This window comes from Bos taurus, chromosome 10 (genome assembly GCF_002263795.3).
Source record: "Bos taurus isolate L1 Dominette 01449 registration number 42190680 breed Hereford chromosome 10, ARS-UCD2.0, whole genome shotgun sequence".
NCBI classification, from domain to species: Eukaryota; Metazoa; Chordata; class Mammalia; order Artiodactyla; family Bovidae; genus Bos; species Bos taurus.
This window is the reverse complement of record NC_037337.1, coordinates 92252435-92269010: the sequence shown is the minus strand read 5'-3', so window position 1 is coordinate 92269010 and position 16576 is coordinate 92252435. Positions and strand designations below refer to the sequence as shown.

General features: G+C 41.7%; 1 protein-coding gene across 11 annotated transcripts in view; it reads left to right on the top strand.

Annotated features, from left to right (window-relative positions):
* Positions 1-12964: 12964 nt before the first annotated feature.
* The window catches only part of CEP128 (centrosomal protein 128), a 480417-nt gene continuing 476805 nt past the window's right edge, over positions 12965-16576 (top strand). For 4 of the 11 annotated variants that reach the window (XM_059890956.1, XM_059890952.1, XM_059890954.1 and 1 more), the window contains exons 1-2: positions 12966-13690; positions 15479-15634. The gene's annotated coding sequence lies outside the window, so the exon portion shown is untranslated. Of the gene's footprint in view, positions 13691-15478; positions 15635-16576 lie in introns of all 11 variants that reach the window. The other 7 variants (XM_059890957.1, XM_059890958.1, XM_059890961.1 and 4 more) reach the window with 6 other exon arrangements.

Below are 16576 nucleotides of genomic sequence, written 5' to 3'. Positions count from 1 at the left end.
AAACAGTGGAAACAGTGACAAACTTTATTTTCTTGGGCTCCAAAATCACTGTAGATGGTGACTGCAGACATGAAATTAAAAGATACTTGCTCCTTGGAAGAAATGCTATGACAAACCTAGACAGCATATTGAAAAGCAGAGACATCACTTTGCCGACAAAAGATCCATATGGTCAAAGCTATGGTTTTTCAGTAGTCATGTATGGATGTGAGAGTTGGATCATAAAGAAGGCTGAGTGCTGAAACATTGATGCTTTTGAACTGCGGTGCTGGAGAAGACTCTTGAGAGTCCCTTGGACTGCAAGGAGATCCAACCAGTCAATCATAAGGAAATCAGTCCTGAATATTCATTGGAAGGACTGATGCTGAAGTTCCAATACTTTGGCCACCTGATGTGAAGAACTGACCCATTAGAAAAGCCCCTGAAGCTGAGGAAGATTGAAGGCAGGAGGAGCAGGGGACGACAGAGGGCGAGATGATTGGATAGCATCAGTGACTCAATGGACATGAGTTGGAGCAAGCTCCAGGAGGTGGTGATGGACAGCGAGGCCTGGCGTGCTGCAGTCTGTGGGGTCGCAAAGAGTCGGACACAAAAAAGTGACTGAACAACAACAACACCCATTCCAGTATTCTCCTTTCCTGGCCTTTATGCTTCTCTTGCCATACATTTTACCTATGCATAAGCTGTAAACTCTACAATACATTGTTATTATCTTTGTTAACATAACCAATTATTTTTCAAGGAAATTTAAGTCATGAGAAAAGACTCATTTAGTTACCTTTGCTGGTCTTCATCTCTGAGTGTATATAGATCCATATTTTCCACTGATGTCACTTTGATTTTGCTTGAAAGACTTTAACATTTACTGCAGTGCAGATCTGCTCGTTATAAATTATTCCAGCTTTTGAGTGTCTGAGAAGTGCTGATATTGCTTTCATTTTTAAAGGATATAATTTCTTGGTATAGGATTATAGAATGACAGTATTTTTTCATCTCAGTACTTAAGAAATATTGCTTCATTGTATTCTTGCTTGCAATATTTCCAAGGGAAAATCTTCTGTCATAATTTTCTCCTTTTGCAACATACTTTTTTTTTTCCGTTAAGATGCTTTTAAGACTTTTGTTATCACTGGTTGAGAGTCATTTGATTATCATGCTCCTTGATGTATTTTTCTTCTTATTTCTTTGCAGTATTTTTTGGGTCTTGGATTTGTGCATTTTATGTTTTTTTTTTTTAATCTGAAAACATTTCAGGCATTATTTCTTCATATACTTCTTCTATCCCCTTATCTCTCTCTCTTTTTTTTGGAGACTCCAATTATTACACTTATATTAGGCTGAAGTGTGCCACAAAGAGCTCATTGATGCTTTTTAAATCTTTTTCTATTTTTTTATTTAGACAGCTTCTTTTACTATGTTTACAAACTCAGTATTATTTTAAAAATATTTTTGTTTCTGTATTTGTCAGTACAGGGTCTTTGTCACGGCATGAGGCCGCTTGGTTGTGTCATGGCCCCTGCTTTGGGAGCATGGTGTCTTAGCCACTCGACCACCAGGGACATCTCAAATTGGTATTCTTTTTCTCTTTTGCTGAAAGAGTTAATCTGCCACTAGTCTTGCCAGTGTATTTTTCATATCAGGTAAAGTTTTCATATCTAGAAGTTCAGTTTGGGGTTTAATGTATTTTTTTCCCCTGTGTCTGTGTAACTTTCTGAACATCTGAAACACAGTAACTGCTTTGATGTCTGAATTAGTTTCTTGGGGCTGCTGAAACAAAAGCACCATGAACTTGGAGGCTTAAAACAACAAGAATTAATTCACTCCCAGTTCTGGAGGCTTGAAGTCTAAAGTCAAGGTGTTGGCAGGGGTATTCCCTCTTTGAAGCCTCCTGGGGAGGATCCTTCATTGTCTCTTCCAGCTCGTGATGGTTGCCAATAATCCTTGGTATCTCTTGACTTTCATCACTTCGATTTCCCTCTGTCATCACAAGATGTTCTGTGTGTTTCTGTGTCCAAATTTCTCTTTTCCTGTGGAGGACAACAGTCATTAGATTATGGTCTACCGTAATCCACTGTAACTTCAATTTAACTGCAAAGATTCTATTTCCACATGAAGTCACATTCACAGGTACCAGGTGTTTGAATTTCAAGATATGGAATTCAACCGATGGCAATGTTTGACAATTCTGACATGTTTGTCTGTTCTGAATCAGTTTAGCTTTCCTCTTTAAATGGGTTGCACTTTCATTTTTTTTTATATGCCTGATGACTTTATTTGGATGGCTAGTGTAAATTGTAACACTATTGGTGCTGAATTATGTGATTTCACATAAACTTGAGATTTGTCATCAGATATTATTTCCAGGTGATGCTAGTGATAAAGAATCCGCCTGCCAGTACCTGAAACATAAGAGACACAGGTTTGAACCCTGGGTCAGGAAGATTCTCTGGAGGAGGAAATGGCAACCCACTCTGGTATTCTTGCTTGGGGAATCCTCATGGACAGAGGAGCCTGGAGGGCTTTACTCCATAGGGTCTCAAAGAATCAGACACAATTGAAGTGACTTAGCATGCACACACAGGACTGAATTATTTGGAAACTTTGGTATTTTTGGATCTTGCTTTCAAAGTTTGTTAGGTGGGACCAGAGTACCATTTAATCTGTTGCTAATTACTTCCCAGCCCTGAGACAAGACTCTTCTGAGTATTTTCTACCTAATGCTCCATGGATTATGTGGTGTTTCAACCTGACAGGTGGGATTAGTCACTGCTCCTGGTCCTGTGAGTGACAAGAACATTTCCCTCCAGACTGGTAAGGTACTTCTTTCTCTAGCCTCAGTTTCTTCCCATAAATGGGATGATTCATCCTCTGCTGAACACTCCATAGGATTCTCTGGAGTTTACCCTTCATGTAGCTCTCTCCACTCTGATTTGTTCTGCAAACTCCAGCTACATTGATTCTCTCTGACCCTCAGCTCTGGTTTCCTCACTTCAGAGCATCTACTGGGTTATTTCTGAGTTCCTTCCCCTTGTACCATGGCCTGGAAATGCTCCCAAGGCAGTGAGTTGTGGCAATTGAAGGGATTACTGTGTTTCCTTGTTCCTCTGTCCTTCTTTGTCTGATATCTACTGTCTTGAAAAGCTTTGTTCATATGTTTTGCCTGTGTTTTTGTTTGATTCAGGTGTAAATCTGGTCTCTGCTACTCCTTTGCTGGGAATAGAAATGATATGCTGAAATCTGTAACATTTTGATGAAGATTTAGACAGCATAAAATTGGCTTACTGGTGATTATAATGCAGGTAAAATTTTGTATGTCAATTGGTTTCAATTTACTAAACTAGAACAAGCCTTCAGTGAATGGCTATATTCTAATAGCTTGCTTGACAAATTGCTATGACAATCAATAATGCAATTTTCTTTCCTTAGCATAGCTTTTAAACTGGGCAAATAAAAACATAGGATGATACGACGAATCAGTTTAAAGAAAGGGATGTGTTTATACTCACATTGATTAAACACACAAAAAATTCTTTAAAATATAACAGATAAATGAAAATGGCTATGGAACATTATATTTTTCCTTTTGTAGGAAAACCATTAGCATGGTCTGAATATCAGACAGTGGGATTTGGCAATGAGTTCCTCTGTGTATTTTGTCTTTTTTGGAAAGATGCCTATTAAAGTGGAACATAGGGTATATTATTTAGCACCCAAAAAAGTCTTAGAATTTTGGTTTTGTGCATTAATCGTTGTTCATTTGATCTAAATACATAAATATTGTTGTTTTATATTTGTGATGTCCTTGACAAATACTATAATTAGGAAGTATGTGACTAGAAAGACTATTATGGGATCAATGGTGCATCTATACAATGAATGGTTGAAAATGATTCTTTGAGTAGTGGGCAATACCACTATTGCAACATCTTATATTTTATTTCAATTCTTATTAGACTTTCAGTTATCTTGAACACTTGATGCATACAGAGTCAACAACCATTTATGTCATCTCATGCTGGTGTAAAGGGAGTGGTTTTCATCACTGTGTTGGTACAGAGAGAGTTTTGAGTAGTTCCCTTTAGTCCTAACAAATCAGGATGTTAGAGATTTCCTTTTTACCTTATGCATAGCATTCCACTTTGGTGCTCCATCTTCCTTCTTATGACGTATAATTGTTCTCTGGCATTATGATGTCCTCTGGGCTTCCCTGGTGGCTCAGGAGGTAAAGAATCCACCTGCAATGTAGAAGACTTGATTTGATCCCTGGATCGGGAAGATCCCTTGGAGGAGGAAATGGCAACCCACTCCAGTATTCCTGCCTGGAGAATCCCCATGGACGGAGGAGCCTGGCAGGCTATATATAGTCCATGTGGTCAAAAGAGTCAGACACGACTGAGCAGCTAATCACATTATGATGGAGCTTGACCATCTGTGATGGCTGGACAAAACCAAGCGAAATATAGTGGTAAAGATGGCCATTACTTGGGCTGGAAAATCACTAGGCGAGATGCAAGCTGTTTTTGAAGGGACATCTTCCCCTAACATCAATGGGCAGGACAGCTAGGTTCAGGCTGTGAACTGTACTTGCTTGAGTACAGCTGAGTGCTCTATGGATGAGGGCTTTCTTCCTACACCATCAGGTCAGCCCACCTTCAACCTCCCATTCTAGGGCTTTCTTCTGTTTCTTATGACATTTCCAGATAGGAATCACTTTTTTCTGGAGGGCACTGCTCTTGTCCATGATATTTGTGTCCAGATTTTTTGCTTATACCGTAACACCTTTCTGAAAACAGGGCTAGTAGCTTCATGAGTTTGTAATTTGTGTAATTGCACAGGGTCCTGCTTTCAGAAAGACCTGGATCTTAGTTTAATCCTCTGCTCTTGCCATTTTGACCTCCTTATTTAGTTCTGAAAGGGCCTCATACTGTCATTTTGCACTGGGCCCCACAACTTATCAGCCAGTCTTATCTGAGAATCTCTAGGCTGAAGTCTCAAAAGTCAAGAAGAGACTATCCTTTTTTTTTTTCCTCCTTCTTTTTCTCTTTCATTTGCTCTCCCTTTCTGCTTCCTGTGGTCACATGCCTTCTCTGAGCCATGAGCACCACACTGCTTAGCTGGCTGTGTGAGTGAGGGAGCCAAATGGACAAGAAAATACGTGGGGAAAATTTGGTTAGTAGTTTAAATATATTTTCTTGTCACATAGGAATGTTTTCTGCTGTTGTTCCAGAGTAGTGTGAATTTCAAGGTATGGGTGGCATGCAGCTTCTGCATTTCAAGCTTCCACTTGAAATAGCACTACCTGTGTCTGTCACACAACAGCTTATGGAATAGCTGTCTTCCTTTCTGTAGGGTTATCCATTCCAGGTGAGTTAGGTTATGAGGATTGTACCAATGCTTTCAGATCTAACATCATCCCAGAACCTCTTTATTGATTATCCCATCTTGATGTTTAGTGTTTGGCATGGTTCAAAAGTGTTTTTGATGAAACTGTTCAAAAAACTCGATGTGACATTAATACCTTAGGTCTCACAGCCTGGAGAGGCTTCATCAGTGTAATCTTCATCAAGGTTCTTTGAATTTCAATCAATAGAACTTATCTTAAGCTTCAAAAGGGAAGTCATCACAAGGCAGCATTACCTATTCTTTATTCGAAGCACCTGGTTAGTCACTCAGTCGTGTCCTGCTCTTTGTGACCCCGTGGACTGTAGCCTGCCAGGCTCCTCCTTCCATGGAATTTTCCAGGCAAGACTACTGGAGTGGGTTGCCATTTCCTTCTCCAGGGGATCTTCCAGACCCAGGGCTTGAACCCAGGTCTCTCACATTGCAGGCAGACTCTTTACCACTTTCAGGAAAGCCCTAGACAAAGCAATAAACAAGGTCCCAATGTTCATGGAACTGGCATTTTAGGATATCTTACTATCTATCACCTACTCTGTACTGACTGCTTACTATGGGCTAGGCACTGGGCTAAATCCTTCACACACATTAATTGATTTTTATCCTCACAACAACCCTACTCGTTAGGTACTATTCTTAGCATCAAGGTCAAACTGTAGATAGGTATTATTGCTAAGATTTGAACTTGAGTGATCCGGCTCTAGAATCTGTGCGTTTAACCACCTTTAGCTGCCTCTAATGTATCCTGAATCGGGAATATAGGATATACATATGGGGATAACACGTAATAATACACGTGGGGTTGGAACCAGGAACTTAGTTGCCAGGAAGCAAGGCTGTCTTTTCTCAGGCCTGTTTCCTCTGGGACTGCACAGTTTATTCCTGCTTTATTCGTTTGTTTCTCTCTTTCTCTGCACATGAGATTTTGTCAATCTCTCCTTGAACATTGTTGAAGATGGTCACCTCACTGTGACAACCTCAGCTTATACCTGTACATCAAGACTATTCAGGCAATGAATGAAATTCTTGTGTCCTAGTTTTAAAGGATAAGGAGAATAAATTGGCCCAAATTATTTCAGACATCTTCCCCTTGTTCAGCCATCTACAGTCAGAAAGGTAGGGACTTTGTATAATATAAACAAAGTCTTCAGGGGTCCCAGTGTTGTGGGTAGGATCATTCCCAATAAGGGGGCAATGTGGGTGAAGTAAGAGCTTCCCAGGTGATGCTAGTGGTAAAGAGTCTGTCTGCCAATGCAGGAGACATAAGAGACTTGGGTTCAATTCCCGGGTCAGGAAGATCCCTGAAGGAGGGAATGGCAATTCACTCCAGTATCTTGCCTGGAGAATTCCATGGACAGAAGAGCCTGGTGGGTAACAGTCCACAGGGTTGCAGAGAATCAGACACGAGTGAAGTGACTTAGCATTGCACGTGGGTGAGGTATGTGAAAAATGAAAGGTTGCTGATGAAAGTGTGTGTTATGCCAGGATTCTGACCCCTGGAGGAGGGGATTTTGATCCAGGGTCAGAGAAGAGGCTTGAGTACTTGGAGATTTTTGTGTAGCAAAGCTTTTTTTAAGAGTATACCGGAGATAGGGAAAGCTTCTGACATAGACAGCAGAAGGGGACAGAAAAGTGCCCCCTTGCTAGTTTTTAGTGGGGTGTTCTATTTCTGTTAGAAAACTATTAATCAGATAAGAGAGACCCCTCAAGGCTGAGGGAGTTTCACCAGGCCCCTCTCCCACAATGTGCATTTTTGAGATAGGATGGCACGAGGTGTGTCATCCCCTGGCCATGAAACAATTGACATGAATACTGGTTTGTTGAGCCATTATCAGCCCAGTTCAGTTCAGTCGCTCAGTCATGTCCGACTCTGCGACCCATGGACTGCAGCACGCCAGGCTTCCCGGTCCATCACCAACTCCTGGAGCTTACTCAAACTCGTGTCCATTGAGTTGGTGATGCCATCCAACCATCTCATCCTCTGTCATCCCCTTCTCTTCCTGCCTTTAACCTTTCTCAGCATCGGGGTCTTTTCAAATGAGTCAGTTCTTCACATCAGGTGGCCAAAGTATTGGAGTTTCAGCTTCAGCATCAGTCCTTCCAATGAATATTCAGGACTGACTTCCTTTAGGATGGACTGGTTGGATCTCCTTGCAGTCCAAGGGACTCTCAAGAGTCTCCTCCAACACCACAGTTCAAAAGCATCAATTCTTCAGCACTCAGCTTTCTTATAGTTCAACTCTCACATCCATACATGACTACTGGAAAAACCATAGCCTTGCCTAGATGGACCTTCGTTGGCAAAGCAATGTCTCTGCTTTTAATACTGTGTCTGAGTTGGTCATAGCTTTTCTTCCAAAGAGCAAGGGTCCTTTAAGTTCATGTCTGCAGTCACCATCTGCAGTAATTTTGGAGCCCCCCAAAATAAGTCAGTCACTGTTTCCATTGTTTCCCCATCTATTTGCCATGAAATGATGAGAGCAGATACCATGATCTTTGTTTTCTGAATGTTGAGTTTTAAGCCAACTTCTTCACTCTCCTCTTTCACTTTCATCAAGAGGCCCTTTAGTTCTTCACTTTCTGTCATAAGCGTGGTGTCATCTGTATATCTAAGGTTATTGATATTTCTCCCAGCAATCTTGATTCCAGCTTGTGCTTCCTCCAGCCCAGCGTTTCTCATGATGTACTTTGCATATAAGTTAAATAAGCAGGGTGACAATATACATGCTTGACATACTCCTTTTCCTGTTTGGAACAGTCTGTTGTTTCATGTCCAGTTCTAACTGTTGCTTTCTGACCTGCATATAGATTTCTCAAGAGGCAGATCAGGTGGTCTGCTATTCCCATCTCTTTAAGAATTTTCCACAGTTTACTGGGATCCACACAGTCAAAGGCTTTGGCATAGTCAATAAAGCAGAAATAGATGCTTTCCTGGAACTCTCTTGCTTTTTGGATGATCCATAGTGAAGTGCAGTTGCTCAGTCTTGTCCGACTCTTTGCGACCCCATGGACTGTAGCCTACCAGGCTCCTCCATTCATGGGATTTTCCAGGCAAGAGTATTGGAGTAGGTTGCCATTTCGATGATCCATAGGACGTTGGCAATTTGATCTCTGGTTCCTCTGCCTTTTCTAAATCCAGCTTGAACATCTGGAAGTTCACGCTTTGAGAAAAGAAAAAAGTTAGTCTTTTTTCTTTTTGAACCGTTTTGAAGAAAAGCAGATTCCAAAGCAAATACATAGTTTCATTAACATAGCTTAAGAAAAACATTTCCATAAGAAAAACACATTGGTTAGCTCAAGGCAGAACCATGTGTTTTTAACACAGAATTAAAAGAAGCCTCTTTTAATTTTGTGTAGAGACGGAAAAAAAAAAGTCTTCCATCTACAGTTTATTTCCTTCTGCTGCTTGGGGACCTCTGGCCTTCCTACCTGTTACCCTCTCAAGATTATCCACCACATCTAATTTTATCAAGATATTGGGTGGTGGGAGGGTCACTGATGCCAGTAATACTGCAGAGGTACAGTTTTAGAGAAATGTGTTATGCACTGAATTGTGCTTTCTTCCTTCCCTTGTCCCATATATTGAAGTGGTAACTAATCAGTCCATCCTAAAGGAAATCAGTCCTGAATATTCATCGTTAAGGACTGATACAGAAGCTGAAACTCCAATACTTTGGCCATCTGATGCAAAGAACTGACTTATTGGAAAAGACCCCGATGCTGAGAAAGGTTGAAGGCAGGAAGAGAAGGGGATGACAGAGGATGAGATAGTTGGATAGCATCACCGACTCAATGGACATGAGTTTGAGCAGGCTCCGGGAGTTGGTGATGGACAGGGAAGCCTGGTGTGCTGCATCCTGTGGGGTTGCAAAGAGTCAACTTTTTCTTCTTATAAAAAAAGTCACGACTGAGTGACTGAACTGAAGTGAACCTTCAGTGTTATGATCTTTGAAGACAGGGCCTTTGAGGAGGTAATTAAGGTTGGTGTGTATTAATTGCTCATTAAACCACCCAGGGATGGTTTAATGAGGATATAGGGGTGGGGCCCTAGTCCAGGGCAACTGGTGTCTTTATAAGAAGAAAGGCTCCAGGTTACTAACTGCCTGCACAGTGAAAAGGCACGTGAGGACAGACAGACAGGAAAATACCTGCAGGCCAAGGAAAGAGGCTTCGGGAGGACCTGAACCTGCGGACACCTTGATCTTGGACTTGAAGCTGTTAGAAATCAATTTCTGCTGCTTCAGCCATTCATTCTGTGGTGTTTTATTATGGCAGTCTAGCAAACCCAATACATCAGGTAACGTCTTTGTGCGTCTATTAACATTGCGAAAGAAAACTATGTACTGCAGGTGATAATTCTTGCGGGTTTTTCCAATTCTAAATTCAGATGGTTCAGCTTAACTGTAGTTTTGAGATTGTGTGTGTGGGATAATGTGTGCCTGTCATATCAATTAAAAGCACTAAAGGTCATTTGGGAGTTACAAGGCACATTTTGTATAAAATCGTCTTTTTTTTTATTAGCTTTATTTTATTTCATGTCTTTTGCTGAGAATGAGAAAGAGTCTATGATCTGACTATTTTTTCTGGATAGCATATAGCATACTGCTGTATTGAGAGCACACCATATGATAGAAAGCTGTGATAAATTTAACAATGTATTTAAAAATTTCTTTGTCATAATGAACTCACTGCTGATTCTTTATCCGTAGGTCCAAGTTATATCCTCTGAATTTGCTTTATTTTGTTAATATCACTTTAAAAATGGGGTCCCCAGAATTTTGTCCCATTTTCTAAATATGATTGAACCAGAGAAGAGAAGTTGAGGAAAAATAAGTTTTTATTAATGCATCTCAAGATTTCATTAGCTTTTTTGGTAGTCAGTCTTCCTGTAGTTGATCAGACATCAGTTCATCAGGAAGTGTCTTTTTTATGTCTATGCCAGCATCTGTTGGATCATCGAAAAAGCGAAAGAGTTCCAGAAAAACATCTATTTCTGCTTTATTGACTATGCCAAAGCCTTTGACTATGTGGATCACAACAAACTGTGGGAAATTCTTCAAGAGATGGGAATACCAGACCACCTGACCTGCCTCCTGAGAAATTTGTATGCAGGTCAAGAAACAACAGCTAGAACTGGACGTGGAACAGCAGACTGGATCCAAATCGGGAAAGGAGTACATCAAGGATGTATATTGTCACCCTGCTTATTTAACTTATATGCAGAGTACATCATGAGAAATGCTGGGCTGGAGGAAGCACAAGCTAGAATCAAGATTGCTGGGAGAAATATCAATAACCTCAGATATGCAGATGACACCACGCTTATGGCAGAAAGCAAAGAAGAATTAAAGAGTTTCTTGATGAAAGTGAAAGACGAGAGTGAAAAAGTTGGCTTAAAACTCAACATTCAGAAAACTAAGATCATGGCATCTGGTCCCATCACTTCATGGCAAATAGACGGGGAAACAGTAAGAGAATTTATTTTTTGGGGCTCCAAAATCACTGCAGATGGTGATTTAATTAACCTTTAAATTAAAAGATGCTTGCTCCTTGGAAGAAAAGTTATGACCAATTTAGACAGCATGTTAAAAAGCAGAGACATTACTTTGTCAACAAAGGTCCATCTAGTCAAAGCTATGGTTTTTCCAGTAGTCATGTATGGATGTGAGAGTTGGACTATAAAGAAAGTTGAGTGCTGAAGAATTGATGCTTTTGAACTGTGGTGTTGGAGGAGACATTTGAGAGTCCCTTGGACTGCAAGGAGATCCAACCAGTCCATCCTAAAGGAAATCAGTCCTGAATATTCATTGAAAGGACTGATGCTGAGGCTGAAACTCCAATATTTTGGCCACCTGATGTGAAGAACTGACTCATTTGAAAAGACCCTGATGCTGGGAAAGATTGAAGGTGGGAAGAGAAGGGGACGACAGAGGATGAGATGGTTGGATGGCATCACCGACTTGATGGACATGAGTTTGAGTAAACTCCGGGAGTTGGTTATGGATAGGGAGGCCTGGCATGCTGCAGTCCATGGGGTCACAAAGAGTCAGACATGACTGAGCGACTGAACTGAACTGATAGAAACTTATGCATTATTCTCACCTGGGTTTGTAATAATTTGTTTCATAATCTATTTCCCTCACTTCACTGTGAACAACATGTGGGCAGAGATGATGTTGTTTATCCTCTCATTTTTTTTTTTACTGCATCTTCAGGGCCTAGTACAATGTCTGTTTCATAGAAAGATTCAGCATATATTTGCTGAGTTAAATGAATACACTTGTTTTGAAAAATTAAAATGTTAGTCAATAAATGGAGTTATTATTATGCTTCCACGTGCATTTGGGGAAAGCTTAAGGCTGTTCTGAATTACCTTAATTTCAGGATCAGGTGGAGCACATTCTTGAATACAGAATGTGTTCAGTATTGAACAGCTTGAAGATAGAAGCAAATATATAGGTAGATCTTTAGAAGAATTATTTTATATCCAAACTGAATATAAACTTTACCTCTCAGTGTGGGCCAGAGAAAATATTTGAATAATTGTAATATATAGTATGACTTTGTGTGCTTGTGTATACACACACAAGCATGAGGTTGGGGGGGATGCGGGAAAGAGAGAGAGACAAAGGGAGAATGTGCAGTGAGGAAAGGCTGAGAAGAGAGAGAAAAATTTAAAAAGGTTAGGACCCCATGTTTGAAGGTCTTAGAATCTAGTGAAAGTGACAGTCGTTCAGTCGTGTCCAACACTTTGCAACCCCAAGACTTTACAGTCCATGGAATTCTCCAGGCCAGAATACTGGAGTGGGTAGCTTTTCCCTTCTCCAGGGGATCTTCCCAACCCATAAATCGAATCAAGGTCTCCCACATTGCAGGCAGATTCTTTACCAGCTGAGCCACCAGGGGAGCCATAGAGTCTAGTGGAGGAGACCAACTGGGATCGGATTACAGTACAAAATTATTAGAATAAGGAAACTGTGTAGTTTAGAAATGTGATTTAGCTTTACTGGAGGTAGCCCGGAAAACTTTCACAGATAAAATAAGATTTGATTTTAGCCTTGAGGAGGGAAGAATTAATGGTCTTCTTCAATAGCTTTTCCTGCAGCAGGAAACGGCAACCCACTCCAGTACTCTTGCTTGGAAAATCCCACGGATGGAGGAGCCTGGTAGGCTACAGTCCATAGGGTCGCGAAGAGTCGGACAAGACTCAGCGACTTCACTTTCACTTTTCCCTTTTATGCATTGGAGAAGGAAATGGCAACCTACTCCAGTGTTGCCTGGAGAATCCCAGGGACGGGGGAGCCTGGTGGGCTGCCGTCTATGGGGTCGCACAGAGTCCGACACGACTGAAGCGACTTAGCAGCAGCAGCAATGGCATGTCCAGGGTTCAATTATTTGTTGAAGGTTTTATCATCACCTTTTCATTACTGAAACCGACATCTGTAGTGGAATATGTCTCTTTCATGTTCTAGAACGACTGAGGAGATGACAGCCTGCACTGAAGGTAGCAGCTGCCATGACGTGACAGCCACATCCACTTGGGGTTTGCCATTTGTGAACTGTGCGGCTTCAGTCGCGTCATTTGCTCTTTCCAGGCCAAAGGATTTGATTAGTTAATCTTCACTGTTCCCTTGCAGTTCTGAGAATTTGTGAGCCTTCAGAAACAGACTTTGGGGCCTGGTATAAAGGGGATCTTCCCATCTCACTGTTGGAAATTACACTTCCCTGTTCCCCACAGAGTGAAAGAAACATAGTTTGTGTATTACAACTACTTAGATTTTTTTGTTTATTATTTTAAATGAATAATTTAGACAGTTCTGATGATGCTAGAGTGAGGGCAAAAGCAGCCCTCTTAATTCTTTATCTGGGGGTTGTCTCTTACAGCTGCTACTGGCACTTTAACAAAAAGAACAGAACAAGAGGGCGCCGCCTAAGCACTCAGGTGCCCGCTAATCCGGCCTCTTCCGGGAAAGTCACCCGCAAGACCAGTCATCGGGTATCATGGGAAATGCAGTTTCTCCTGGAGTCGCTCTCTCCTAGTAACTCCTTGCTCTTGAGCATGAGGTAGACTACAACTCCCAGAGGGCCAAGCGGGAGAAGCGGGGCCCTGTACCTTCGCCGCGGCTGGGCGGCTAGTTCAAGTTGCCATAGCTGCGAGTCTGGGGAGAGCGGAGTCGGTTGCTTCGCCGCGTCTGGTCAGTTATACCTCCTGGGGTTGCCGGTGGCCGCGGGAGCCGGGTGGGGCCTCGGCAATGACCCGGCGTTAAGGACCTGGGGTCCTCTTCTAGTTCAGGTAGCTTCCCTCAGCCGCCCCTCGCCCTTTCCGTACCACTTCCCTGTCGTGTCTTGACGTTTTGGGTCCCGTTTCCCCTGGTCCCGGGGGTCGGGACGCCGGAGCTGCGCGGAAGCCCTGGGCTGGGGCCGGGGGCGGGGCGGGTCTGTGGCGAAGCTGGGGAGCCGGCGTGCCCGGTACCCCCACGCCCCCCTTCCCTCGGCATGCGTGTCCACAGTCAGGTCCTGGTCAAGGTATACGGGGAGTTTGAACTTGGTTGCCCTCTTTTCGAGGGCACAGCGCGTCCCGTCGCTAGCAGCTGTGAAGCCTGAGCTGTCAAGGAGGTCGGCCTCCTGGCGTGTGCGTTGCCTGGCCTGGCATATAATTGCTTCGTACCTGTTTTGGAGTCACAAAAACTTGCTACCCTCGGGAGCGCTGTTTATATCAGTGCCTTGTCTTCCTTTGCCAACATGGAAGTTGCCTCAGCGTCAGCTGTTAACAGTCCCTTCCAGGAGTTTATTTCCTGTCAACACCTGGACATTGAATTCCAGCTGCTCCCTCAGCGGTTTGATGGAGCTCAGTCGCTTCTGCGGACATTCTATAAAACCGCTTTGCAGCCTTATGCCAAGTATTATGTAAAGTATCTAACCCAGGGCCTATCGCCCAGGGAGGGCTCAGTGTTTGTTACTTTTTTTTTTTTTTTATTATACAGAGCTGTGCCCGTAGACACACAGTGCAAGTTTAAGTTTTTTTTAGTACCTATACTAAAGTAGAAAGGAGCTGGTGAAATTACTCAAGTAATTTTTTTGACACATCCAAAATGTTTTCACTCTCAACATGAAGTCAGAATGAAACTGGAGATATTTCACATCCTAAAATAACTTTAAAAAATGGACTAAATGTTATGTGTATTTTATGTGTATAGCACTTTAGCCACTTTTGGCTAGTGACTGCTCTAGTAGACACGATAGCTAGAAGATTAACATTTTGGTAGTTTCATGTTGGCACAGAAATTTGTGTGTGTCCATGACTCATAGAATGAAGGTTGCTGTTTTGTTGAAAGAGTTGGCTATGCATCTTGCCTACGTCCTGTCCCATGGCATGACCTCTGGGTCACTTTGGACTCTGTCTTGACTGTTTATTTTGACTAAGAGAATACTTTTTTTTTTTTTTTTTCCTTTTGGAGTGATTTATAGATGTATTCTGATCTGCTTTTTATGTGGACAATTACCAATTTTCTTGATAATTTTTTGTAGATTCTTACAGACTGCTTTGAAAGGAGTCGCAAAGAATTGAGAATATTTCTATCCACAGATCTTACAACCAAAGGCATTTTATTTTTACTTATTGCTGTACTAAGTGTTGGAAGAGCTGGGCAGTTTATAAAGTATTTCCTTTAGGATTGCTAGCATGTGGTTCATTTACTGGCTTAGAAGTATGTTTGGTCCATTAAATTCAGAAGTAACATGTTAAATTCATTACCTGCCTTAGTTAATTTACCCACTAATAGACTTAGGGATAGTACCTTTGGCTAGACTTGGGCTACAGTTCACACTAAGGGATGACCGGGGATGGGTGGAAGTCCCCAGCGAGGAGTATGCTGGCTGGGGATTGGATGTGAAGAACTCCTGTGACTTCAGTGGGGTGTTTGCATGATCCAAGAAACAGTTTCTCTGTTCTCTGATTTGATGTGATTTATTCTCTGCCATGCACACAAACTGTCCATAGGGTGAGCTTACTTTATCATTAATTGCTTAAAAAATTTTAAGGTTGTAGGTGTGTTTTACTCCTTGTTTCATTTATCTGTAGGTGGTTTGGGGAAAGTGTAGGGGCAACCAAAGATCCTCCACTTGACTAGGCCTCTTGCCCTGAACCTCATGAAGAAATGTTAAGAGTCAGACATACGTGCCTAAGAAGAGCTCTGAGCTCAGAGGACAGCAGCCCGGAGTTTGGGGGGTATGCTTTGTAAGTATGCTTCCTCCCTCCTTGAGTTTTTGAGATGACACATTTTTGTATATTTATAGTGGAAAGGAATATGTCAGCAAGTAGAACTTTAAGGGGCCGGAAACCCCTTTCAAACATGCAATATCAAGATTAAATAGGATGGTTGTACATGCAATATTACAAAAATTAAGGGGAACAGACTGGATACCTTAATGAAAGCGATAGCGATGCACCTGTTTCCATTAGACAAGTATTTGAGAACCTTTTTTGTCTCAGGCACTATATTAGGCACATTTTACATGTTTTATAGGTTTATTTCCGTGGTGGTTTAGACAGTAACGAATCCACCTATAATATAGGAGACCTGGGTTTGATCCCTGGGTTGGGAAGATCCCCTGGAGAAGGGAAAGGCTACCTACTCCAATATTCTGGCCTGGAGAATTACATGGACAGAGGAGCCTGTAGGCTACAGTCCATAAAGCAGCAAAGAGTCAGACACGACTGAGCATGCATGTACATGTGTGTATATATATGTATATACACACACACACCATATACGTATATAGTACATTTATTATACCTCTGTTCATTTTATAAATGAGATTTAGATAGGCTATTAGATTCACTTGGATTCTGGAGCCAAAAAAATGGTCTTCATCCCCAGGTCCTCTGACTCCAAATCCCAGCTGCGCCCACTACAGGAGGCTACATTGTGGTCTCTGATTGTCCTCCAATAGAGTTTGATTTATATTTAGTATTTTTAGATTGTGTATCATATAAGCAAAATTTGTTGTTATTCATCTCTTTAAATGTTCAAGGGGTTCTAGTATCTTTCTTAGTTTTTTATCCCCAAGGTTTAATGGTCTTTATGGTATTATTGAGGTAAGAGGTAATTGTGTTTATGATTTTGATTGAATATAAATGTATGTATGCAGCATGAATTGTCATTGATGGTCAGTAGGA